The 27,999-nt window shown below is 34.5% G+C and overlaps 1 long non-coding RNA gene across 6 annotated transcripts in view; it reads right to left on the reverse strand.

Moving 5' to 3' along the window:
• The window catches only part of LOC128314489 (uncharacterized), a 362,097-nt gene that overhangs the window by 101,903 nt on the left and 232,195 nt on the right, over nucleotides 1-27,999 (reverse strand). For 3 of the 6 annotated variants that reach the window (XR_008296196.1, XR_008296207.1, XR_008296197.1), the window contains 2 exons: nucleotides 13,448-13,513; nucleotides 11,907-11,941 (listed from right to left, as the gene is read on the reverse strand). This is a non-coding gene — a long non-coding RNA (uncharacterized LOC128314489). The remainder of the gene's footprint in view (nucleotides 1-11,906; nucleotides 11,942-13,447; nucleotides 13,514-27,999) is intronic. The other 3 variants (XR_008296209.1, XR_008296198.1, XR_008296206.1) reach the window with 1 other exon arrangement.

Below are 27,999 nucleotides of genomic sequence, written 5' to 3' on the forward strand. Positions count from 1 at the left end.
CATACTCTTACAGGAAGTGAGTCTAATGTGGATTGTTCTGCTGCTGGGTCAAGTCTCTGTTCCAAGATTTTATTATTGTTTTTTTTTTAAACGGGAACAATAATAGACCTAATAGCAAAGACAACAAAGAAGAAGAAACAACATTTGAAGTATATTATTATTTGTCATATTATAAATGTTCTCCCTTGAAAAGATATTCTAGATCTGCTCTCTGTTGTGTTTTCCTGTGGCTAAAATGTTTAAAGAACAATTGTGACCACCTGGTTAGGAAACAACTGTGTGCTCTTTTAATTTGATGTGTAAAATTAAAATCGTTTTGAAAGTGAAATTACATTTTTATTTTGAAATTTATGGGAATGAAAAGGCAGAACTTTCCTTTCTAACAATGATAAAATAATTTTAAAACAAATATGTCATCTCACACAATGACATAACTGTGGAATGCGACATAAGGTTAATTCTTATGTAACCTCATTAGGCATGTTATGTTTCAGAAATATAAGAAAGTCTGATTGTAGCTCAGCATTATTTGTCATACAATTTTATTGCCTAAGGGAGATGATAATAAAGTTAGTCTGCAATGATTTTATTTAGCCAAGATTTGTACTACATACTACATGTATTATATTCTAAGCATGTTAAAAATAAATGGGTGATGGGCATTACGGAGGGCACTTGTTGGGATGAGCACTGGGTGTTATATGTAAGAGATGAATCACTGGGTTCCTGAAGCCAATACTACACTGTATGTTAGCTAGCTTGAATTTAAATAAATAAATTTTTAAAATATTAACACATTTAGCTTTCCTTACACTTGTCTATGGTAGGAACTTTATTATCACTACTTTATAGATTTTTACAAATGGAGATACAGAGAGGTTAAGTGTGCTCAGAGACACATATCTAGTAAACGGTGGAGCCAGTATTTGAACCCAGACAGACTGGGGACAGATCCCTGCATGTCATCTGTATGAAAATGTTATTCTAATTAATCATTGACCCTTTTCATTATATCCTAGGTATATGTTAACAACTGGATATACATGTCAAGGATTGAAGAAAAGAGATTTGTATTTTAACTTGGGTAGGCTTTTGCTGCAATAGATCCCTTGAAGTACAAGACAGTGACTACATTGCTTCAACTTCTTTGTAGTGATGCCTTACTTCACGCAATCATCATTTTAAATTCTCACATGTACTCACTCTTACTCACTTTCTCTATTCATTCCCCTATCAGCCAGGAGACGAAGGAACATAGGATTCGTGTAGCTGTGGTTATCTATGCTGTCACCATTCACCTTTCAGAAGGATTACCAAAACTCCAAAATGAAAGGAAATTAACAAAACTATTAATCCAATTCCCTATCCTTTCATGGGAGGAAATTGAAGCAGAAAGTAATCCAAATCCATTCAGAGAATACCTGCATCAGTGAGGACTTAATCTAGAACAGCACTGGCAAACTTATTCCATAAAGGACCAGAGAGTAAATAGACTGTGCTTTGCAAGCCGCATGCAATCTGTCATATATTCTTGTTTATTTTACAGCCTTTTAAATGGTACAAAATCTTCTTGGCTCTCAAAGCCATACAAAATCAGACTGCAATCTTGATTTGCCCACTGGTTATAGTTGGCACAATCTGATGTAGATGGCACTTTAAAAACACTGCCTAATTCTAATTTTATGTTTTGATTATGAATCTATTCTTTCTTTCCTTCCTTCACCTCTCTATAATATTTATTAAGTGCACACTACTTGCTGGGCCCAATGTCCAATATTGAGGTGTGCCAGGCAGACCAAAGCTCTATACTTGTTTGCCTTGTTATAGGACAGAAAATAAGCACATTTAAAAGTAAACAGAAAAAATATAAATTCAAATATTAATAAGTGCAGTGAAGGCAATAAAGCAAGGCACTAAAATAGTTTGAACATTGAAGGTACAGCATGCTTTATCCTGGGTGGTTATGGAAATTCTTTCTGAGAAGACGCATTTCAGAGATTTGAATGAACACATCAGCAAGATAAGAAGAATGCTAATACACAGGACTGTTGATATTAGATGAATAGTCTAAGACCAGATGCTGGCCCTTAGGTACATCTGAAAGCTTGGTCCACTTTCTGGAGCAGCCAGGCTCATGAAAGCTGTCAGTGTAAAATTTTTGAACTTGTAGTAGGTGAAAGAGCCCAGTCAACAAAGAACCTGGATCAGAGTTGAAAGTGTCCAAGAAATAGGCAGGGAGTGAACCAATACTTCTGGACCACGGTTATTGAGAAGGGTGGTGAAGGGAGGTGAGAATGACTCTTATAATGGGCTTTGCAATTTATTTTCATTGCAATGGTAAATTACTGCAGGACTAAAACAAGGGAGGAATGCCATCAGATTCATTCTTTAAGAAAAATGTCACTCTGGACAATGCAAGGGTGCAGAGTAGAATTAGAAAATGTAGATGTTATTCCCAAAAAAGAAAAAAAAATCAGGCAAAGTCATCAAAAATGCTCTATGATGCATAGTTTATTTTCAGAAGATCTAAGCACAGATTTATTTTAACTGTTACTATTTATTACACATTCCAGAATTTCAGGCTTCTCTTTCAAAAATGAAAAAAAACAACCTCTATCCATTATTTTTTCAGCATAAAGGAGAATAAAATGAAGAGCACTTCTGTGGTGTAAATATGAGAAATACAACAACAATAGGTGTCTTAATTTTAACCATTCGTGTTTTCCACAATACTAGAAATCGGCAGATTCCAGACACTCAAGTGCCACATCAAGTTGTATTGATTTTCTCTGGGTAATTAATTTGTGTTCTTCTATAAAGAACTATTTAAAGATATTTTTACTTAAAATTGAAAAAGCATAACAATAGGTAAAAGAACACTTGATGTGCACCAATGACTCTCCTTCCTTTGAATCTATTGATTTCTAGTATAATCATTAATATAATTGATGAATTTTGTATAAAAGGAAAATGGGGTTCTGCTTGCTTGTCTGTCCAAATTATGCCTACTTATTAAAAGAAAATTAAGAGGAAACAAGTTAGGAAAGAAAAAGAAAACAGGGAAAAGAAGGTAATAAAATATGAACAGTATCAATCAATTTCTGACAAAGACAATCATTTAAATTGCTATTTTGGTGGGGCATGTTTGCTTGATGCAAAAATAGAAGCCAAGTTTTACATATTCTCAAGGAAAATGAGTTTAGTTACCTGATAAAAATTGCTTTTATACCTGTTACTCTTCTAGGGCTGCCCTGTTTAGTAAACAACTAAATAGTGTAACTGCTTCTGTCCCCTTTCTGACACCCCCACCTCAGTACTTTAATATTTCTCTGCACAGTAGCTACTAGCAAGAGTGATCTGTTCAAAAATCCAAAAATAGGTAAATAAATAAATAAATAAATAAATAAATAAATAAAGCAGGCTTAAAATTCCTCTCTATAGTTATCAAAATGCTGCATTGTTCAAACTCCATGCTATAGGCTACAATTCTCCAAATGAGCTCACTACCTCCACCTGTCAACCCCCTGCCCCCTATTTCTATATCACACCATTTTCTCATTCCTGAAGATCATGGAGAACCCCATAATCACTTTGGTTAAGGCTCTTTTTACTTTCTATTGCAGCATCTATTTTTATTTCTTCCACAGTCTTTATTTTGATGTGTGATTATCTTGCTTCTGAATATTGGCTTATGTAGTTTCCTTCTCTCCCTGATTGCATTAAGTTCCTTTAGGGGGAGAGAACATGTCTATTTATCCTTTTTAATCAGTGGTTTAGAGTAGATATGGGGTAAATTCTTATCAAATGGATGGATAACTAAACTTATGAGCTTGAGAACACAATATTTTTTTGGAAAATAATACAGCAAGATGTCCCTGCTTCTCTGTGTTAGAAATATCAATTTACATATTGTTTTTGTTCATACTTCTGGGCAAAAAGGCCATGGGAAGAACATATCTGATTTCTCTGCCAATTGCCACCTCCCTCATATCCATTGACATTACACATAATAATGAAAAGACAAATACAAAAAGCTTTATGCTATAAAAGTGTCATCTGTCTCCATGTCAATAAGTGAGAAATTCCTCTTATATTCTGCACCAATGAAAGCCCTGGTGTGTTGCTTCTCAAGAAAAATATACAGCATTGCCAGCAAGTGAGTTTGGAAGAACCCACAGAAGGGGCGCCTGGGTGGCTCAGTTGGTTAGGCATTCGACTTCGGCCCAGGTCATGATCTCATTTCTGCCCCGGTCATGATCTCATGGTTTATGGGTTCAAGCCCCATGTCAGCCTCTCTGCTGACAGCTCAGAGCCTGGAGCCTCCTTTGGATTCTGTGTCTTCCTCTCTCTCCACTCCTCTCCCACTGATGATCTGTCTGTCTCTCAAAAATAAATAAATGTTAAAATGTTTTTTGAAGAACCCAGACAGGTAACACTGGCATAAATCAATTTATAGGGCTAAAGTCAAAGGGAGAGGTAGATAGTAAAGACTAGGAGAAGAGCTGTATTTGAGTTATCTAACAGTAGTTTCTAAAATCAGAAGTATTAGGCAAAAGCCCTGGACAATCTCTGGGGTCATGTATAGTGGGTATGCTCACCAAAATCCTGGTGTGATAAAGAGCTTAACCCTAAAATGAACCAGACAGGGATGTGATCTTGAAGTTGCCAATAGAAAGAAAAAATACCACAGGATACAAGAAAACATTTACTTCTTTCTGATAGTACATATAATAATGGTAATAATAATAATAGCTAATGGCAAATAGGAACACTTTTTCTTGCAGACTGTTCTAAGCACTTTGAATTTATGTTAACTCAATTCTTACCTCAATGCTATGATATAATCTTATGTTTATCTTCATTTTATAGGTGAAGAAATGTAAGCAGAGACAGGTAAGAAAATTTTCGTAAAGTCCTACACTACTAGCTGGCAGAGCCTGGCTTTACATCAAGGCTATTTGAGCTCCTCACTATGCTATGCTGTCTTGGCTGTTAGTTTAAACAAAAAAAAAAAAAGAAATTAAAAAGTGGCAGTGTGGCAAATAATGTTCCCCTGAGGAGACTTACAAGTTTTAGCTATCTAGCCCCACTCTTCAAATTACTAAAATTATTCTATCAGTGACCCCAAATTCTCTGTATGAAGTATAAGAGAACCTGGGTGGCTCATTCATTAGACATCTGACTCTTTCTTTTAATGTTTATTTATTTGAAAGAGAGAGAGAGTAGGAGAGAATCCCAAGTAGGCTCTGTGCTCTCAAGACAGAGCCCAATGCAGGGCTCAATCTCATGAACCTGAGATCATTACCTGAACAACTGGAATAGAAACAATTAATGATGGAAGTAATATGAAAGTATGGCAAAAACTAAGCACAATTGCTTTTAATGATATCAATGTTGTATGTATATATATATATATATACATATATATATGCATATATATATATATATACATATATATATAGTGCAAAAAGGTAATTTTATTAAAGCATGGGGACAGGAACAATGGACAGAAGGTGCTGCCACATACCTATGTTTTAAATAAATATAAGAAAACTGATAACTCAAAACGAGAAAAAAAAATAATCAAAATGGCCTCAGATTTCTCTGTATAATTACATTACATTGCAAGCCTAACAAGAAAAGAATTTAGAGAATAAACAGCTGCCATCTCTAATTACCTGGCAAAATTGTCCCTCAATTTTTAAAAGCTACAAATACTCATCTTGGTATATTTAAAATTATAAATTAACTAGTGAAATAGTCCCACTGAATAAGAAAATGTTACATGGGGAAGAATCAGGAGGTAAAGTATAAAATAATTTTAAGTGAGCCTTAAAACAAGTTATATATAGATGTAGATTTAAATTATCCTAAATTGACACTGTCCTATTACCTGCTGGCAACTGTATTTGAAGCAGGGGAGATTGAGATGAATAAGAAATGTCCCGGGAAGCCTGGGTGGCTCAGTCAGTTGAGCGTCTGACTCCTGATTTCTGGTTCAGGCCATGATCCCAGGGTCCGGGGATTGAGCCCAGCATTGGGCTCTGTGCTGACCGTGGGGAACCTGCCTGGGATTCTCCCTCTCCCTCTCTCTCTGCCCCTGCCCTGCTCACGTGTATGTTTTCTCTCTCTCTTAAAATAAATAAATAAACTTAAAATAAAAGAAATATCCCTAAACTCATCATTGTTAAGTTGTTAATAAAAACTTGTTATTGAGGAATTAAAATGTACATAACTAATGTACTAGATATAAAATAGTAACAAAATGGGAGAACATGATAGTAGAGCAAAGGGGAAGTAAGTCTGAGGAAGCGTAATATTTTAACATAAGATATTACAGACTCTGACTTATAATATATTAGCTTTGATTTGGAAAAAAAATCCCTGTAAAACGTTACAAACTATTTTTCAAGAAAATGAGAACTACAGGTGGGTACAGAACTCAGCACAGCGCCTGGCATAAAGTGGCACTACAATAAGTATTTCGTTTGGGAATAAATGAAGGAGTGTGAACATTAAGGCCCTGCTACAAACTGCAAAATCTCTTTGAAAATGTTATTTTTTCTCTGTGTAAGTGGATAATAAAGCTGATACTAAAGTCTGCATATTAACCTTGTTCATCCTCAGAAAGAAACTGTTTTGTTGACTGTTTTGATACTGTGGGAAAAGAAATCCAATCTTTACAGTGTGCCAGGACCCATAGTTACATTGAAAATGTATTTTGCTGCTTACCATTTTTTTCTTTTTCTTTTTAATGAACAGCTTGTTTCTGAAGTAGACACACACAATTTGGCACAGTTCTCTACAGTTCAGCACAATATGGTTGAATTGGCAGTCTCTGCTCTGAGGAAGCCATTATTGTCTCTGAAACTTCATTAGTCAAATCCCTACAGAATGAGATCTTTACAAGGCAGAAATAAGACTAATGGCGTGATGAGGGCACAGATACACTAATCTTCATACTTGAAGAATATTTACCATGCAGAAAAGATGGCTAAGCAGCTTATAACGCATACAACTTTCTTTCATAATTCATTATGAAGAAACAAAGTTCTTTTTTTCAGAATCGATTTTAATAATGGTAATTTGAAGACTTTTTTTACTATGCACATGTATTGAAATTAATTTTAAAATATTTTTATATATTTACTGGTAACATAAAATATAATAGTATCACAAACATTAACTTTTTGAAAATATGTATATAGGATTTGTTTATTGTATTAAGCATTGTAGTTTATAAAGTCTTCACTTAGCCAAAATTCAAAAGGACCGATTTGGATGAGTAAACTTTTCTCCATATGGTAAAACTTTTTCTTTCCACTACTTTTTGGGAATATTTTACAAAAAATGATATATTTCTTACATTAGCACAGTATTAGAATGTAATAAATATATTTCCCTGAGAATTCAGTCATTATTATGAATCACATTTGTACTAGCTTGTAAAAGTAGGTATTAAGATATTAAGTGAAATATTTAAACTTGTAGAAAAAAAGTTACATTGGGCCCAAATCTTCCCTACACACACACACACACACACACACACACACACACACACGCACGTGCGCACATGCACACATGAGATTATAAATATTTAATTTCAGGCACCATCAACATGTAAAATTTAAAATAAATATATTTAATACATAAAGGAGTTGAAAGTTCTAACTGAATTCTAGATTTGAATCCAGACCTATCATGGAGTCAATAATATATTTTTAAGAAAAATTAAAAATAATATACATAATTTAAAATATACAACATGAGTCATAGTGTTTAAAATGAGAACAAAAATTAAGATATTGTGAAATGTTGTCAAAACAAACTACAATAGAGTTATGCTGAGCATATGGATGCATTCAGTAAATACATTATTAATTTGTATACCTGATTTTATTCTTCAAATGAAATTTTAGAGTGTTCAAGTTAGGTTATATAATCCTTTAAAATTTCTACCATAAATATATCTGAGTAATTGTGATTCATAAGTGGTCTACTGTACTTTATAATGTTCATATTGGCAAGTGAAATTGTCATATCAAAATTGTTCATGTGATTTTAAAAATTTTGATGTATATTCTTTGTTACTTTTTATGGACTTAGCTCTCCAAGATCATTCACAAATATAGAATATATATTCCTTGTCAGGATAGTTGATTTTTTTGAGTATTTAATACTCACGTTTTTACATAGTAGGTGTTCACTAAGTATTTCCTCCTTAATTGTTTGACTATAACATAATTATTTTGTATACTGTTGTATACCCAGAATCTAAAATATATGGTATAATTAATCAGAAGAAATATTAATTATTTCTAAGCTTAAATCATTAAAAAAGAACAATATATTTGTGGGGCTATTAAATTTTAGCACATGCATGCATAGTCATTATGCTTAAATATATGGAACCTGAAAATCTGGTATCTAGCAGCATAGACTTTCATAATTATTATTATCAGAATCAACTGTTTTTATTTTTTTATTTTTAATTTTTAAAAAAAAATTTTTTAACTTTTATTTATTTTTTTTGAGACAGAGAGAGACAGAGCATGAACGGGGGAGGGTCAGAGAGAGAGTGAGACACAGAATGTGAAACAGGCTCCAGGCTCTGAGCAGTCAGCACAGAGCCTGACGCGGGGCTCGAACCCACAGACCGCGAGATCATGACCTGAGCCGAAGTCAGACGCTTAACCGACTGAGCCACCCAGGCGCCCCCAGAATCAACTGTTTTTAGAGATACTACAAAGCTATGAAGGAATAAACTGTTAAGTAACTGATTACTTGAAAACCCATAATTTCTCTTCAATTTAAGGGATCCTGGTTATCTAATTTGTGTTTCCTGTATGAACCACTGTAGTCTGATAATTAATTACCTTGAAATGCTAATCCAATGTAAAATTCAATAAATTGCTTTTGCACATAACACATAGTTTTCCATTTTAATGACTCAGAGATAGGGACCTCCTCTGATCTCTCCTGAACACTGTATTGTTGAAAAAGGACTGAAGATACTATTGGTGTCCTGCCCATATCCCCCATCCTCCCTGGGAGCTTGTTTGTTGACTGATGTCTCAGTGTGAGAGTGTTCTCTGGATGCAGAAACCCCCTCTCCTGTCTCTCCAAAAGCCAAAGTTGGGAGGAGGCAGGATGGGGTGGGGGGGGTGGGTGGGCTTGGCAGACACATGACCATCAACCAATAAGCATCAGCCATTCTGGGGCATGTTCTTTACAGTTTCTCAGAGGGTCCCTAAAGGAATTGGAACCAGTTGCCCACATTGGTTATTTAGTCACAGATCCACTCTGTGTCAGGTTGGCTCCTTTCTCTGTCTGAAGTTTACATCCCTTCCCTCACAGTACTTCTTGGTATTGTTTCTCCATTAAAACACATACACCCCAATCCTTAATTCTAAGTTTTGCATTTTGGAGGGAACCCAAACTAAAACAGCTATGGCCAGAAGTGGTTCTGGAAGGCAAATCCTCAAGATGGGATTCTACAGTGTAATTTCTTGCCTACTGGGTGGTAAACAAATAGTTCGTTGTTGTAAAAAACAAATGTGGTGACTGAATGCTACAACTTTGTAATTACTAAGACTTTCATCTGCAGAGAACCGGAATGAGGCACAGCTCAAGGGGAAGCACTGGCTTCTGTGATACCTCTGGCAACTAAAATATATAAGGCAATGGTAATTAGAGAGATTGTGGAGTTGGTAGCTTTGGGCTACTCTCTTAGAAGCCTTGATAAAGGGAAGAATAGGTTAGGTCATCCAACTATCAACTCAGACCTAACTATGAAAGCCAAAAAGCCTCCATCTCAGCATTTAAAGGAACCATCATTTCCTACACCTGGAGGTGAGACTATGCTGAAAGCAGGCTCAAAAGTTGACCGTAAGCATGGCAAAATCAGAAGGACTATGGGTAAACAGAGGGAGTCTGGATATGGGGACTTTTGGTAGGATGTGCTGGAGAACTTCGAGTCCACATAATCATGTAAACCCTTAGGTTCAAACAAGTACCCTCTTTCCCTTTTCTTGGGTAGACTAGCCTCCTGATATTTGCAGACCATGCAAAGACCACATCTGAGGTAGATGCCTTGTAAACTGATGCTTGTCCTCTTCAAGATTTTCCTGTCACCTACTCTCATTTCTTCTAGACTGCTAACTAAGCTTACGACTCAATATGACCCAAAAGATGAACTGAAAGGAAATGGGTTATTCATCAAAAGGCCTATGAAACGTTGCTAATATTTACCAGAATGGACCAGGAGGGCATGTCAGTGAGTTGCTTCTTAAACATGTTGAAGGGAGATGTGTGCAAATAAAGGGCAGCGTAGGAGAGAGTGAATTTATATGGAAGGATTTATGAGTCAGGATTTAATTCTTGGGCAAGGATGCCAGGAATGAAACTTTGAATCCTGGGGATGATAATGGCTTATAGTAAACTGGGTGGATATGCTGGCACATCCTTGGCAAAGAATTGGGGAAGTGATCAGAAGACTCAGAGATATGGACGTGATTGATATGGACAAACATAAGATTTATTATGTAAGACCAGAAAACTTCTTTATTGGTTATATTGCCTCAGAAGGCCTAGGAGACACCGTCTTCACTAAAGTGATGAGGAATGTGATAATGTGAGGTACACTAGAATTGCCGAAAAGGCAGTGGTAGCTGTCCACTAGAGCCCAGATTGGATAATAGGAGATAAAGTCATGAAACTGCTTATTAACATGAATGTAAATAAGATTCTGTTAAAGATGAGGTCGGGTGATTGTACCTCACCTTGTCAAAGACAAGTTGGGTGTAATTGCAGTGTGTGCAACAAGGCTGAAATGGCTACCAAAGTCCTGACCTATAGGAATCTATCAGAGTAACTAATAGACTATTGGTTTCCTATGGGCAAGAAAGGCAGCCGATCAAGTATTGCTTGAAATATAGATCAGTTAGATGGAGGATGCTGTTGGTGGCCATAAAAGGAACTCATGATTCCTTTCCCAGTTTCGAGGATTATTCCCAGACCACCAATTAAATGGAAAGCAGACCCTCTTCGGGAAAGACTCCGCAATGCCAACATAAGTTTTACATTAGCTGCTTTCTCAAGCTTTCTCAATAGGACTTTGGTATTTTACCAAAGTAATTATGCATCAGGAAAAAAGTAAGACATAGATATTTAAGAAATGTTGGTTGGAAGATCTTACCTGGTACTGATACTAGGGGTCCGAAATGTCATCATAGTCCACCTTCAGAATGCGGTCACATGGACACAAAATGAAAAGTGCTATTCTAGCTCACATTCATCTCATGGTGGGATGACTGAGTCTGATCTCATTATGTAGTCATTACTCCTTTCCTTAACTGTGTACCCAGGAAACATACCAACTCACAGAAATCATTTTGATTTCTTACTATATGGAATGAAAACTATCATGATAAGGAAGGCCAACTGGAAGTCATCTTGAAATGGCTTTCCCTGGTCAAGTTAACTAGAAGCAATAGCCATGGCCAAAGTGGAATGGTAAAGAGTTAAGACATATTCAAAAGACCTAAAAATTATAGGGTTGCTGATGTATGAGTCCTACAAAAACCAGATGGATAATGGCAGATGATTATAGATTATTGTAACTATAACCTAGTGGTAACATCAAGCATACCTGCTATATAGAATGCAGTATGTTTTCTAGAAGAGGTTAATACAGACTTTGGAACCTGGTATGTGGCTATCGATATGGTGATTGTATTCTTTTTATTCCTCATCAAGGCAGCAGTACTTACTAATTTTCTTGCCTAAAGGCTATGTCAATTCTTCTGTTCTCAACCACAATATAGTACAAAAAAGCCTTAATTGTCCAGACATTCCAGAAAAGTTTATGTTGGTCTAATATATTGATAGTATCATGTGAATTATACCTGGTGAGCAGGAAATGCCAAGTTCTTTAGATGTCCTGTTGAGAAACAAGTGGGCCAGTTGTTAGGAGATATACCTTACCAAGATTCAGTTTCTGCCACATCAGTGAGGTAATCAGATTAGCCTAATGAGGGGAGCAAACAGTTATTTTAACTGAGTAACGAGGATATTTCAGGTACAGTACGAGGATCCCCAGGTACAGGAACTACACTACAGGGCAAACACGCAGAGGACCAAGGTCATCATCCAGACAAAGAACCTCACCTTCCAGAACACTGGTGTTACACAGAGGAGGCCCTCCTGTCTCTGGGTAGGCTAACCAGTTCCATTTGAACTTGTTCTCTTTGCAACAAAAAGGGGAAATGAACCAGCCTCTAGGGCCCTCCACATTTGCTTCCAAGATGGTAAAAATGTACTTTTGTTAATGTATCAGATTGCAGAACAGCTCCAACAAGTAGCCGGACCAGCTTCCACTTTTAATGACAAAATTGAGAATTCTTTTGGTCACATCATCACCAAAACTCTATATTATCAGACTTTTAAAAATTTGCCAGTGTGATGTGCTTGAGAATGAATCCCCATTGTGGCTTTAATTTTTCCCATTTCTATTCAGCTTGAGTACTTTTTTCCATCTTTATTGACATTTCAGATTTCTGTTGGTCTAAATTGCATCTTTCACCATTTTTAAAAAGTGGATTTTAAAATCATTAGTTTTAAACTTCATTATATATTCTGGTTATTAATCTTTCTCAGCTTTATGTGCTGCACACATCTTCCAATCCGTGGTTCACATTTCAATTTGTGTATGATATATTTGGATACACAGAAAAAATAATATAAATGTAAATTATAGCACTATTTCCTTATTTTTTACTTGTTGTCTTATATGAGAAATCATTTCTTATATCAATGCCACATAGATAATTGCATATATTACGCTCTACACTTGGTTCTGTAATGTATGAGAAAACTATATTTGTGTTTGGTATATTTTAGGAATCTATTTTGCCCCCTCCTATTCATAACCAGGTGACTTCTCACTGTAGTGTATTGAGGAATCACTACTTTCTTCACAAATTTGCAGACATCATGGTAATATATCAAATTTCCACATAAACATAAATCTATTTCTGTACTTTCTGCTCTATTTTATTAACACATTTATCTCTACTGGCTCCACAGCCAAGACATTGCCTTAATTCTTCTGATTTGATTATTAGAATTAATATATCGTAGAACAGATCCTCTCACCTTGTTCCTGTCTTCAAAAAGTTTTTCTAATCTTTAATCGTTTGTTCTTTCACTTTTATTTGAAAACCAATTAATCAAAATCCACTAAGAAATCTATTTAGATTACAATTTACTGCATAATATTTATAGCTTAATTTGGAGCCCAGTTGAAATCCATACAATGTAGATGCTTCTAAGCATGTGAAATTCACCTTATTTGGTATTACCTTAATATGTTAATTATTTTTATAGCAATCTTGCAAATACTTTTAAAATGTAAATCTTTTGAATCCCATTCTTCCCAAGGCATTACCTGGGGTTATTGTATGAGTTTGGGGAATCCAGGAAGAAAGCCTCAGTTCTAACTCTTAGAGCAGTTCTGTGAAAAGAGAACATAAAGTATAATTTTTTTTAAATTTCATCCAGAATCCAGATGAAGACAGAGAAATTTATTTTAATTTCTTTTGTTGCTCTCTAGATTTTTTTCTGGTATAACCTTTCACTAAAATTGTAACACTCTCTTGAGCCACGAATTTGGCAGTTTGCAGCCCTGTTTTGTTTGGGTTGTTAGCCTTTTCTCCCATGCCAGCCCGACACGGACAAGGAACTCCAGCTCTCAACCACAGTGACTCTTTTCTGCCTTATTCCCAACCACCCAGCTGTCCGGGCCAAGCACCAGTCTGATTTTAGTTTTCTCTTCATTTGTGTCACAAGGGGAATCTTGTACCTTATTGGGAACACAGCTATAAGTTTAAGTTTGTTCAATGTGCTTTATTCAACATTTTTGAGGTACTTGATATTCCAGGGTTCCCGTATTTTCTGTACAATATATTGCCAGAAGAGGAAAAATTTTAATAAGAGATTCTTAAAATTAATATGTTCTAGTCACTTGGGGCACCTGGGTGGCTCAGTCACTTAAGTGTCCAACTCTTGATTTAGGCTCAGGTCATGATCTTGAGGTTGTTGGGTTCCAGCCCAGCATCAGGCTAGGCGATGACAGTGTGAAGCTTGCTTGGGATTCTCTCTCTCTTTCTCTTTCACTCTCCTGCTCTCTCTCTCTCTCTCTCTCTCAGAATAAATAGACTTTAAAACAAATTTTAAAAGTGTGTGTGCTGGATCTATTTTAAAAAATGTGTTCTGGGTGGCTCAGTAGGTTAAGTGACCCACTTGGGCTAAGGTCATGATCTCATGGTTTGTGAGTCTGAGCCCCAAAACAGGCTCTATGCTGACAGTTCAGAGCCTGGAGCCTGCTTTGCATTCTGGGTCTCCATCTTTCTCTGCCCCTCCCCACTCACGCTCTGTCTGTCTCTCTTTCTCTCAAAAATAAACATTAAAAATTTTTTTTTAAAAATGTGTTCTAGACACTAAAAATAACCCAGTAATTTTACTACTTTTGTGAATAATTTCAGTAGCACAAATTTACAAACATTTCAAATACAGTGAAGCAGAATGTTTTGGGATTTTTCCCAAGATTATTAATATATCTACTTTAGTAATGGAGATATAAATAATTCATGTTTAAACAGCAGAAATATGGAAAAACCATGTAGCCTGAGTTTTACTGATGCAGATAAAACTCTCATTCACTGGATGTTAAACAAAATCTCAGAGACATTCAGAAGATAATGATAGAGAAAAATTAACAGTTGTTTCCAAGAATCTTAACTCAAACTAAAATAATTGCAGGACAATACCAATAGTGCACTGATTTCAAGGTGCCTGTTTCAAAATGTGTGGAGAATTATTTATATGTGTACAAATATGTGATACTAAGTGGTCACAAGAATTCTTAGTGGAATTCTGACTTAGATTTCTTGGTAAATCTGAATATCGTATTCAATTATGTTTTGAATATTTTAATCAGACGTAAATTTGAAGTTAATCTACCCATAAGAGATCTCCCCGCAGAAAAGAAATCTTTGGGGCGTCTGGGTGGCTCAGTCGGTTAAGCCTCCAACTTCAGCTCAGCTCATGATCTTGCCATTCAACAATTTGAGCCCCTCGTTGGGCTCTGTGCTGACAGCTCAGAGCCTTGATTGAGCCTGTTTCAGATTCTGTGTCTCCCTCTCTCTCTGCCCATCCACCACTTATGCTCTGGCTCTGGCTCTCAAAAATGAATAAACGCTAAAAAATTTTTCTTAAAAGAAAACATTTGTGTTTGAATTAGATAACCACCTTTGAGGAAACTCTACTGTGGTCATTGTGTTTTGATTATTAAAGAATAAAACTGAAATCAGTTTCTTTTCTGGTCTTAGTGGATTTTACTTTTGGTTCTGTAACTTTTCATGGCAACTTGGACAAGACTCTTAATCAATTTTCACCCTCTTTTAAAATCAGATGAGAATTTTTATTCTTTCTATAAGGATATTTTGAGATTGATATAACCACATAATCTAATAAAATTAGCTATTCATGAACTGGATCATCCCCATGTTAGGTGATGTTGTTGAATATTCTTATCACCCCACATTTTTGAAACACTAGTATAATGATAATTTGTGTTGATAATGAAACTCCCGAAATGCTTTCTGAATCATTAAAGGAAGACTAGATTAGGTTCAGAATAGTTTTAGTTCCAAGTGACTCATCTGTCTCATTAATGTCCTAAATTGCGACTCAAAGTCCTTCAGAATCTTCAGAGAAACTCACACTTCATTGTGCTTTCACTAGTGTTACAGTAGGTTTCCTTTTTTTTTTTTTTAATTTTCAGTGTCAAAACTTGCAGATTAAGATGAGCCTGCACTTTCCACTGTGTACCAGAGACGTGGCTTTGACCAATTTTCACAATTTCCACCAAAACTTGACTTTATCTGTAAGACTGGGATACTAATGCCTCACTCATTGTTTGACAGTGCACACAGCATGTTTAGTCAGGCCCTAGCATAGTAGTAAGTACATTTACTCTCTTAAATGTTATTATTTTACTAACTCTTTGCAGCCATTATTTTCATCATGCTCCCATTGTTTTCAGTAATAAGAAATTAACCCTTATATGCTATTATACTCAGTCCAAAGTTCTCCAGTTTCCCAATCAACAGAGGAATAGGGTCATTCATGGAACCACAATCCTACTGAACATACTTTTCTTGTGTGGTATTAAGACCCTGATTCTCTGATTCACAATTTCTCCACCTAATATAGGAAGTTCACATTTACTCTGTGTAATTTTGAGTTTGTCTCTTTTTTTCCTGAGCCTCAGTTCCTTCATCTGAAACATGAAGTTGATAGGCCTAATTCGGAAGACTGAACTGAGAAGAATGCTTCTAGAAATCATCTAGTACAGTGTCTGAGAAACATCACAGAATAATGTTAGAGACTTCCTTAAGTCTCTATTGCATGACCTGATCTTCTCTATTAAACCTCAGTTCCAATGACGCCATCAAAATTGCACTTGATTTCTCTTGCCATTGTCCTCTCCCTATTAATACTCATGTATTCATCATGTAAATATTACTTATTATATATTAACCTTTGTCACTCCCGTTGCCTGAGCAAACCTTCATGATTCTTCAAGACCAATCCCAGAAATTGACATTTGTATGACCTACTTTCATTACTGCAGCCCTCATTGATATTTTCTTATCTAAAATCCTGAAATCTCATTCACTGAACATTTATTTATTAACTAGGAATTTATATTATAAAATAAATTGCATAATTTGTTACATGTGGGAACTCTAATTCTGTAGGAAATAAGAGTCATGTGTATAGATGAATTGCAGTATTTTATAGGAAAACTATTACTGTTAATACCATTATGTGTTATATAATACTCTAATTCACTTACGTAATACTTTACTTCTTAATTTTATCATGCATTTCTCAAGGGAAAGGAATATCTTCTATTTCTATTTTGTAATGTACATCAATTATTCACAATGCTGAGCACCTTAAAGGGCACGAAAGAATATTGTTTGGGTAACTGAACAAAAATAATGTTTATTGTTACTGGAAACTTTACAATATTCAGAATATTTAAATCTGACCTCTACTTTGAAAACATGTTTAAGATATTTTAAAAATTAGAACTGAAAAAGCAATGTTATATATAAGAGTTCATAGCAAAACCATTTGGAGTTGTATTAAGAAGGAGAAGATAATAAAATGTTAAAGATGGATAGAAATTAAAAATAGAATGTTAAAGATGTTAAAGATGGATAGAAATTAAGAGATGTAGTAAAAAATAAAGTGCTCTGATTCCTATCCTGGGGGCAAACTAACATCATACTAGCTTTCCCTAAAACCAACCACAGAGACACTTTAGAGGAGGGCAACATGTATTTCAGGAATAAGCCAGAAATGAACACACAAAGATAATATTTTTAGGAACACTTGGGTAGACTTAATGCTATCTTGAACTAGAGTTATGGATGGGAATGGAGATAACAGCGTCACAAGAATGGTAAGATTAAAGAAATAATTTAAGTTTACCTTTTTTCATTCTCTTATGTTGGTGCTTCACACAGAATTTTTCTGCACAGATTCTGATACAGGGGAGGGGAGAACCCAATACAGTGTAAATGTCCATTGAGTTAAGGAATCTATGAAAATGGATGCTTATGAACCATTTGAATTGCCCTTGAGCATTGGTTCCTCAATTTTTCCTCCTTCAAGTCCTAAAAGCTGAGGAAACAGTGCTTTTGCAATGCTGCTTTTGCTAAGAGTTAAGTGGGGGGAAAATCTCACATTTGACCCAGAACTTGAGTAGTGTCAGAGACTGCCATGGTTCTTTGGCTCCCTTCCCTATTGTTCTGGCCACATATCTGGCTTTTAGCTCATTTCCAGGAAAGATGACCAGATTCAGTAGTAAATACTTTCAGAGAAACATGATTATATAAACAGTCAGCCATCTGAGAAATGAAAAACATGATAAATAAACATGATAAATTTATCACCTTATTACCACCTGAAGTTGAATTCTTAAAATTGATGGATAAGGGTTTTACATATAAGCATTTAAAATGTATATAGATGGTTAGATAACAAAGTAATTTATTACTATGAAATAACAAATATATTAAAAAAACAAATTATAATTATTGATCAGTGTAGGATTTGAAATAAATTCTCAATAGATAAAATAAACAAAAAAATGATGACAGCTGAAGATCAATTGCTGAGCTGAAAGTTAAGATTGAGGAAATGCAATAGGAAAAGACAAAAATATTCTTTAATTTTAAAATTAAAAATGAAAAAAATACTAAGAGATATCACAGATAGATAATGAAGGACAAAATACAAAGTAATTGACATTGGAGATGGTAAAATAATACAAATAAAAAGTAAAAAATATTCAAAAACACAGTAAAAATATTTTCCCAAATTAAAGATGAAAGACCTGAAATTTAAAACTATAATTTTGAATTCTATGACAAAAAGAAGAAAAGAAAAAAATCCATATCTAAGTACATATTATTGAAATGTAAAAATATCAAATCCTAAAGAATGTAGAGTGCAAAAGCAAATTGTAAAGGCCTATCATTTATAAAGAAATAAGAACCAGATTGATAACAGACTTCAATATTGAATGTAAGAAGAAAATGTAATAATGGTTAAGAGAGTTTTGAAGAAAAAGGACTTTGAACCTAGAATTTTATATCCAATCAAATTGTCAATCAAAGGTGTGGATGTAAAAAAAAATATTCTCAGATATCCATGCTCCCAAAGGATCTATCACATAAAGATCCATAGTCAAACACTCTTGGAAAAGATACTCAATGAGAAGAGAACTAGGCCCAGAATAGTGTTGCAGTAGATATGATTATTGTCTATTGAAGAAATCCTAGTACAGAAGAATAGAGAGGTGGAAGAAGAGGAGGAGGAGGAGGAGAAGAATGTACTAGAATTAAAATCTTAAACATTAACATGATGAACAGATGATGGAAGAAAAAGGGAGAGCAAAAGGATATGTAAGCATGACATACAATGAAGTTTTGTTATAGAAAGATACAGCTATTATTTTTTTAATTAAGATAAACATGAATATACATCTTAAGTTAACTGCTATAAGAAAGAACATAGGTTACATAGCACTTCTAAAAATCTTAATATTGGATATGAGAAAAGAAGAAAAAATACTGTAAGCAGAAAATAAGAAGAGCTATGAGGGAAATCAGTCTTAAATATTAGCAATAATTAAATACATAGACATTGCCTAAGCTAAACTATTAAATTCTGATCTTTTAAAATTAAAAAAAAAAAAACAACCACGGGACTCAGGCATCTATTATTTCCAGGAGAAACACTTAAAGAGGCATAGATATTTCAAACATAGTTAGTGGGAAAAAACATATCAGACAAATACCAATTAAAAGTCAAATGTGTGCTACTGTTGACAAAATAGAATTTAAACAAACAATATCATAAGAAACAAAAGAAAATACATGCATTAGTAAAAGAAATAAAAAGCAAAACTTCTAATTATCATAAAACATATGCCTCTAACAATATGTTTGCAAATATATAAAGCTACAGTTGAGAAAGGTATGAAGAGAACTAGCAAAATCCACAAGGGCCTTTAAAAAATCTCTCAAAAACGAATAGGTCAAATTGAAGTAAAGTAAGCAGTGTCACTGAAGATAAAATAACATTACTAATTACAATTAATTCATATATATGCTATGTATAATAATTTATTAATTAGACATATATAGGTGTATGCTCTATCTACATATACATGTATTTATATGCATTTGTGCATTTAACAAATAATATCATTGATAAATTTACAGTATATGTAGAACTCCACAAGTTTCAACCACACACAAAACTTTAAAAGAATATTAAATATATTTTATTTTATATTTATTTTAAAGATATTTTATATTTGATAAAGAGGTTTTCAATACATTCTAAAAGCCAGTACAGATCCTATCTTTCTTTAATGTAAGATCATTTAAATAATATTCTCTCCAATGCCAAAAATAATAATAACTTTAAAAACATCAATCTACTGATGCAAAATTTATGTATTCACCCTAATCTCTTTTGAATCCAGACTTACAGAACCATTTGCCTACTTGGTCCTTCCACATGAGTGTTTAATAGATAGGTATCTCAAAACATACTATCCAAAATTTCACTTCTGGCCCTTTGCTCCAAGTTGCTACACCCACCATTTGCCCCATCTCATATGATGGCAATTCAATTGGGCTTTTACTGAGAGTTTTTGACTCATACCCTTCTCCACAGGTTGCATCCTGTTTGCAAATCATAATAGGCAGAATTCTCCAGGTATCACACTCAGAGATTGAGATTCTATTCAGGACATTTTAGAGGGAGTGTTCTTGTTCCTGATCAACACCTGTGGAGGAGTGAATACTAGGTTAGCTGAACAGGGCACAGGAGAGGGTGGGTGTGGGCATAAACTCTCAGTCACTGCTTTTCCAGCAAAGTGAGTCTAAAGTTAGTCCTCTGAAGTGTATGGCAACTGCAGGTGTTGGTTTCAAAGGATATAGACATCCTAAGAATAAACACTCAAAAATATGAAGTTATTGAATATACCCACATACAGCACTGAAGGCTTCTACTAACTCCCCCCCAAGAGGAATTGGTGTGATGGATTTGCAAATCGTATTACCTTGAAGGTTATAAAGACCCAGAGGACAGTTCCAGGTTGGGGACCTGAGAAAGCAAACTCTCTTTTGGGGCTGGCTGCTGTAATGGCAGAAAGGAACTCACACAGAAATAAAGTTGGGGCAGTACCACAATGTCCCTGAAGCTAGGTTAACAAATGCAATTTCATTCCACTGGAATCTACATTTTCCTGCTACCCATGCAAAATATTCATGTAGTTATTTCCCTCATAAATCATAAATTTCACTTATCTTCTCTGTTAAATTATCTCCAAGAACTCCATTCTTAACTGGTACTGGGTATCTGGAGATACTAGAATAATCTTTATAAATTAAAATACATGTGGTTAGGAAAATTAGTTAATACAATGTATCATATGCTGGAAAAGTAGAGATCCTGCAAGCAAGCCAAGGAAACTTTTATTTATTTACTTAAGTAGTCTACCAGAGAGGCCAATTTGTTCAGTGAATTGTGGCTAATGGAAGATGCAGTAAAGTCTCAAATTATTAACTCCAAACTTCATTTCTTTCTGCTTCCACTACCTGCTGAATGGAAGGAATGGAAAAGAACATTGCAGTGGAGATGGGTTAAACAAAATGTGGAAAAATAATAAAAGAGAATGAAAAATTTTAAAATACTTGGTGAGCCTGGGTGGCTCAGTTGGTTAAGTGTCTGACTCTTGATTTCAGCTCAGGTCATGATCTCACATTCGTGAGTTTGAGCCCTGTGTCAGGCTGTGTGCTGACAGCATGGAGCTTGCTTGGGATTCTCTCTCTCTCTCCCTCTCTCTCTCTCGATAAATGAATAAAAATTAAAAAAAAAACAAAAATAACTACACAGAAAAAGGGATACCTAAGAGTTGTCTATGCTTCTGGTTTTACCAATTGCTATCAAAGGCAAAATAGAGGAATATGTGGAACAGATGGTTATTTTTTCTATACTGAAAAGAACTGGTCTCAAAATGAATGAATTGATTGATCAATTTGCTTGTTTGTTAATCATGACAAAACATTCTGTACCAGGAACTTACGTATGTGATTTTAACATCTTTTAAATATGATGATGTATTCCTCAGTAACTTTCTATTGCAACAAAAAAAATGTTGATAATGATATTCAAATAAAATAGAAGGCTACGTTTGTTTCAGAAAAATAGCATAACAATAAAAGAAACTCAGAGAAACCTATTTTGAAATAAGCAACCATCAGCTAAAGCTGCCCAAAGCACCTTAAAGCAGAAAGGAATACAAAACAAATAAGGCAAAGACATTACTCAAAAACATTTACTTAAGGCCAGGGAGCAGAAATGACCATATTTTAAAGCTCTTCTACTTGAATTTATGTGATTAGACTGTTTCTATGCCATGAAGCAGAGTTGTTAGGAGTGAATTCCTTTCAAATTGAAGCAATAATGTCCCTCAAGCAAACATTTGCCTTATTTCAACCTTTCATAATGACTGTAAATCAAGCAAACTATACAATGACAGAGATTAATTTAGAGTCAAAGCAAATAAAGATAAGAGCTATAGCAAACTCTTCTGGAAGCTTTGTCCAGCCAAACCACCAGAGCTGAAAGGTTTTAGCTGAAAATGGCTCTGTGATTTCCTTGGAATGTTTACTATTCATCAGAAAAACGAGCATTTTCAGAAAATTTGACCAAAGAGTACGCTAACAATCATTCTGGTAAAGACCCACTCCATTGGCAAACTGAAATATGAGCTGCTCCAAATAGCTTGCAATCTAATAAAAGGTAGGGTTCATTGCTGTCTTTGTTTTTCTCGCTGTTTACATTGGCTACTCTTAATTCTTAATTTTTCAGTGGGTTAGGTGTTAAAATAGTCTAAGGGAAGAGAAATGAGAAGGTAAACATTCTAAATCTTTTATTAGTTTAATGGTATAATTATACTGTATTTGCTGCTAAAACTTCAGAAACTGGCTACCGCGGATGCTGACATGATTAAATTAAGTAATGCATGTCCAACATACAGAGATTCATTTATTATAAGTGTTAGGGGAAGCAAGGAGGATATTATTTAGCACCAACTGTATGTCATGATTAACTATCACATCAGATATAGTTTTTGTTAAATGTTTTTCAGATTAAGGAAGTTCATTAGTTGTGCTATTCTGCTAAGATTGCTAAGAAATTTTATACAAATATTCCTTTTTTAATAAACATATTTCATTTTATCAAATGCTATTCCTACATCTGTTGAATTGAATGAATGATTTTTATTTATTCTTTTAATATGGTATATCATGGTGATGTTTTTCGAATGTTAAAATGACATTATAATAGATGAATAAAAATTCCTTATGAAGCAAATTCCTGTTCTGTAGGAAGGTTCAGTTCAGTGAACTCAGGTTTATTGAATTTGTTGTATTGCTTCATACTTTTGTATCTATGTTCATAAGGAGCATTTATCTTTTTTTTTCTTTCCTATAATGTCCTTGCCAGATTTGGGTTACAAATTTATTCTGGCCTTGTAATATACATTGCAAAATGTTTCTTCTTTTACTGCTCTCTCTAAAACATCTAAAAATTTTTCTCAAGGATAGATGTTACTTCTTCCTTTACTATTTGGTAGTACTCACCAGTAAGTTTGGGGCTGAGCTTGGAATTTTCTTTGCAGGAAATTTTAAATATGCTTTATTTCTTTAACATTTATGAAACTTTAATTTTCTGTTCATTCTTGATTCAAATTTGTGATCATATACATAAAGCATCTAAACTTCTAATTTACTGCATGATATTTAAGATCATTTTTTAAAATATCTATGAGTTCCAGGGTGAAGTTCTTCCTTTCCTGATACTACATTAGAGTGTTTTTACGTTATCAATCCCAGGTTAATCCACTGGTATTACACTACTAAGGGAACCAACTTTTGGGCTAGTTTATTCTTGTTATTTGTTTCCTTTTCATACATTTCTTCTGTTTTTATTTATATTATCCTATATTTTATACAAAATCTCTTCTTTTTTTAAGTTTTTATGATGAACACTTAGAGGATTGATTTTCTTTGCCTTTATTATTTTTAATAATTGTATTGAAACTTAAGCTTTGGGGGCGCTTGGGTGGCTCAGTCGGTTAGGCATCTGACTTCAGCTCAGGTCATGATCTCATTGTTTGTGAGTTCGAGCCTTACATCAGGCTCTGAGCCTGGAGCCTGCTTCAGATTCTGTGTGTCTCTCTCTCTCCTCCCCTCCCCAGCTCATGCTCTGTCTCTCTGTCTCAAAAATAAATAAACATTAAAAACAAAAAGTTATGCTTTTTTTCTAGGCACAGACTACCTGTATATTGCCAATTCCCATATGCAGTATTTTCAGTATTAATCATTTCAATATTTCCTAATTTTGCTTATTATTTCTTCTATCCAAAGGTTATTTAGAAGTGCATTTCTAAATTTCCAAAAATTTGGACTTTCCAGTGATGTTTTTATAAATTTAACTTCAGCTTATTTTACATCAGAGAAATACAATGTATGATTTTGAGTTTTTGAAATATGTTGACACTTACTTTATGTTTGATCAGTTGTATTGTAATTGTTCCATGATTATTGGGAGAAAAAAAGATATATTCTGATATTGTAAGTAAATGTTCTCTAAATTATCCTGCATTAGTGAATTTTCACAATGGAATTCTTTGTCTTCTTCCTGAGGATCACTCGTTAGTATTATTTTGGGTGCAGATCTAGGATAACAAACTGGAGATAATTTGTGTTTCCTTAAAATATCTTTATCTCACTTTTCAATGGTTATTTCCTGGGTATAGGATTTTAAGCTGGCAGATAGTTTTTTCAGCACTTTGAAAATACAATTCTTTTGTCTTCTGGCATTCAGTATTTCTTTTGGGATGTCAGCTGCTGTTTTATATGCTGCCCCTTTGAAAGTAAATGCTATCCCCACCCCACCCTCACTAGCCCACTACTTTAAAAATGTCCCTTTGTATTTTGTTTTGGCAGTTTTAATTATTTTGTGCCTTAGTGTGCTTTTTCTTATATTTTTGCTTCTTAAAATTTGCTGAGATTCTTAAATCTCTAGCATTCTTTCATCAATTTTGTGAAAAACTTAATCTTTATTTTGTCAAATATATTTTTATATGTCCCTATTTTCTTTCTTTTCCCCTTCTGAGACTCCTATGACATAAATGTCAGATATTCTCATATTAGTCTGTAGACCCCTAACTCTATTTTCCATATTCTTAAACTTTTTCATCTTTGTACAATATTCTATCTAATTACTTCTGAGTTATATTCTTTTCTATTTTATCTACATACAGCAAGATCTAATTTACTGTGAAACAGAATTGTGGAATTTTGTTTTTCAATTATAAAATTCCCTGTTTGTCCTTCTGTAAATTTTCTAATTACCTACTAACATTCTCAAATTTGTCTTTTCTTTCTTGAGCATTGTACATTTAGTTATTTCTAGTAACTCCTTTTTACAGATACATTCTCTTGTTTTTGATCAAATAAACTTGTCTCCAGTGTATCTGGTCCTTTTCCATTGACATTTAATATATCATATATAAAAAAATACATACATAATTTAAAACTCTGGGAATTTATATCTTCTTACAGACAGGATTTATATTACTATATACAGAAGGTTAGGGTATAGTATTTCAACAACATCATTGGCAATTTAGCAATATTATTCAGGACTGTAAAATTTTTAAACTGTTTTTCAGATCTTCTGAGGATCAGATATTTCCAGTTCATACTTTCAGGTTTCAACTGAAATTCTTACGTGCTTACCAGCTAACCCTGACCTTTATTGGCTTCTGAAACTCTTTCCTCCACCTAGATCAGAAGTTGGCAAACTAAATTTTCTTCTCCTAAAACAGAAGAAATATCTGACATGCTGCTTGTTTTTGTAAATAAGATTTTATTGGTACACAGTCATACCCATTCATTTACATAGTGTCTATGATTGCTTTTTCACAAAAAATATCAGCAGAGTTGAAAAGTATAACAGAGACCCGAAGGGCCAAAGAACCTAAATATTTGCTATTTAATCCTTTACAGAAAAAGTCTGCTAATCCTAAAATTGGCAGGTGACCCTAACAGAAAAGCAGAGAACCACATGGTTTATAGTCTCTGTTGACATTTTTTAGAGTGCCTTTATTAGCACTCTAAAAATCTGAAACAGCCCTGCATCCCCCAAGCTATTTATCCAGTCTTTCTCAGTGGAAGAGTCATCCAAAACACTTAGCTCAACATTGTCTGAAGTGGAAATCTCTTTTTTAGGCTCTAAGAGGAGAAACAGAGGGTCAGCTTTAGTAGGCAGGCATTTAACGTAGTTTGGAATGTGTAAAGCAGGATGCTAAAATCTGTTGGGTAATATACAATGTAGTAAACCCCTTATCTTGATGAATTAAAATCGATTTGTAAATTATGGAGTGATAATACATGATGCATTCTTTAATCCTCGCAGAATAAGTAGGATATGGTGGTCACACTAATTTGACGAAGACAGGCCATATCTGTGTTTTGTAAAGTCCATGGGGTCCTTCTAGATGTCTGTCTCTAAATGAGAATATTCACAAATGTTCATTAATAAAGATGAATGCCAACAGGCTTGTGAATATGACTTTTACTTAAGTACACTGTCAGCAACCAGGCTCTGCCACTTCCTAGCATATGCTTAAAGTTTCTAAGCCTAACCATGTTTGGCCTTTTTAAAGTGCACTTAATAATACTTTGCAGAATTACTTGAGAATTAAATGAAGTGGCATGCACAACATGCCTACCAGAATGCCAATCCCTAGTCTCCTTTACTTGCTTTGAAATGAGATGCTGGAAATGAACCCCCACTCTGCTTTACATTAGAATAACTGGGAGTTAATGCCGATGCCTAAACTGACCCAGACCAATTAATTCAGTATCTTCCAGGGTTAAGTCATGGTATTCCCAAAGGATTCCTCTGTTCATCCATCCTTAAAAACCACTGAACAAGTAAAGGAATTTCGACTTTGACAGATCTGGGTTTAGATTTTGTCACCATTGGTTGTGTGTGATCTTTGCTCAACTTTATCATTACAGTGTTATATCTTCATTTTCATATTTATAAAGAATGGACACATCACCTTCCAAAACTACTGAGGAACTAACAAATGATATACGTAAGTGTTCTGGCATACAGTAGTTTCTGAATACGTGGAAGCTTTTACTAATTTTTCTCTTATTAGTCCCTTCTCTCCTGACTTCAATTTAGGTTTCCATTACTCTGTATTTCTATCTTAATCATTTTCCTGAGTTCTAGATTTCACTAGTGCCTTGCAAGGCTGCTTACTTCTCATCACTCTTCTTTCCATTAATGGCTTTGTGGGTTTTTCTTAACCATCAGATCTAAAGTAGCCATTGGTATGCAATGATTCTCAATTTAATCTGTGTGTGTGTGTGTGTGTGTGTGTGTGTGTGTGTGTGTGTTTAAGTAGGCTCCACGCTGGGTCTGAAGCCCACTTGGATCTTGAACTCATGATCCTGAGACCAAGACCTGAGCTGAGATCAAGAATCGGATACTTAACCAACTGGGCCACCAGGGCACACCTGTATTTTTCATATTACTCAGCCCTCCATTAAATTATCTTTGTGTGTGTGTGTGTGTGTGTGTGTGTGTGTGTGTGTACTTTTTTCTTTCTCTCACTGTATGAGATGTGAGCCTTATCATCATAGTTTTTAATTTTACTCTTAGTGCTTAAACCAAAAATGGCTTACACGGTGTCCAATAATTACGTGTAGACTGAGTGCTTTAAGTTCTGACTTAAAACTTCAACTAAAAAACATTATGGTTGCTAACTCTATACATAATTACTCAAGTTATGTGAACTAGGTGTGCATGGTGTATCTGTGAACCAACTAACACTTCTTTTACAATATATACTCCTTGAGTTCAGAGCCCATTTATTATGCATGTTGATTCACTCAGTCATCTAGCGATGAATGTTAATAAATAAAACAAATTTGTCATATCAGAGGCAAAATGGCTGCCAAGAGCCAAAAAAATTAGTTAAGACGTATGAACTGTACTAAAATTATTAGAGCTATGTTTGTGTTGGGGTTCTGTTAAAATATAGAGATACAATAGACTATACTAGATATGGTTTTATACTACTGAGGTAGAAAGAAAATTCCAGTTGGGCCACTGTAGCAAAGGTTCTTTGTGTCCAACTCATATTCCTGGGAACTTTCTGTCTGCTTCTGTTATAATCCTACTGCCAGAATTTACATTTGTGTACCTGAAGTTTCTTTTTCTTTTTTCATCAATGCAAAGTAAGAGTGTCCACAT

This window comes from Acinonyx jubatus, chromosome A1, assembly GCF_027475565.1.
Source record: "Acinonyx jubatus isolate Ajub_Pintada_27869175 chromosome A1, VMU_Ajub_asm_v1.0, whole genome shotgun sequence".
Lineage (NCBI taxonomy): Eukaryota > Metazoa > Chordata > Mammalia > Carnivora > Felidae > Acinonyx > Acinonyx jubatus.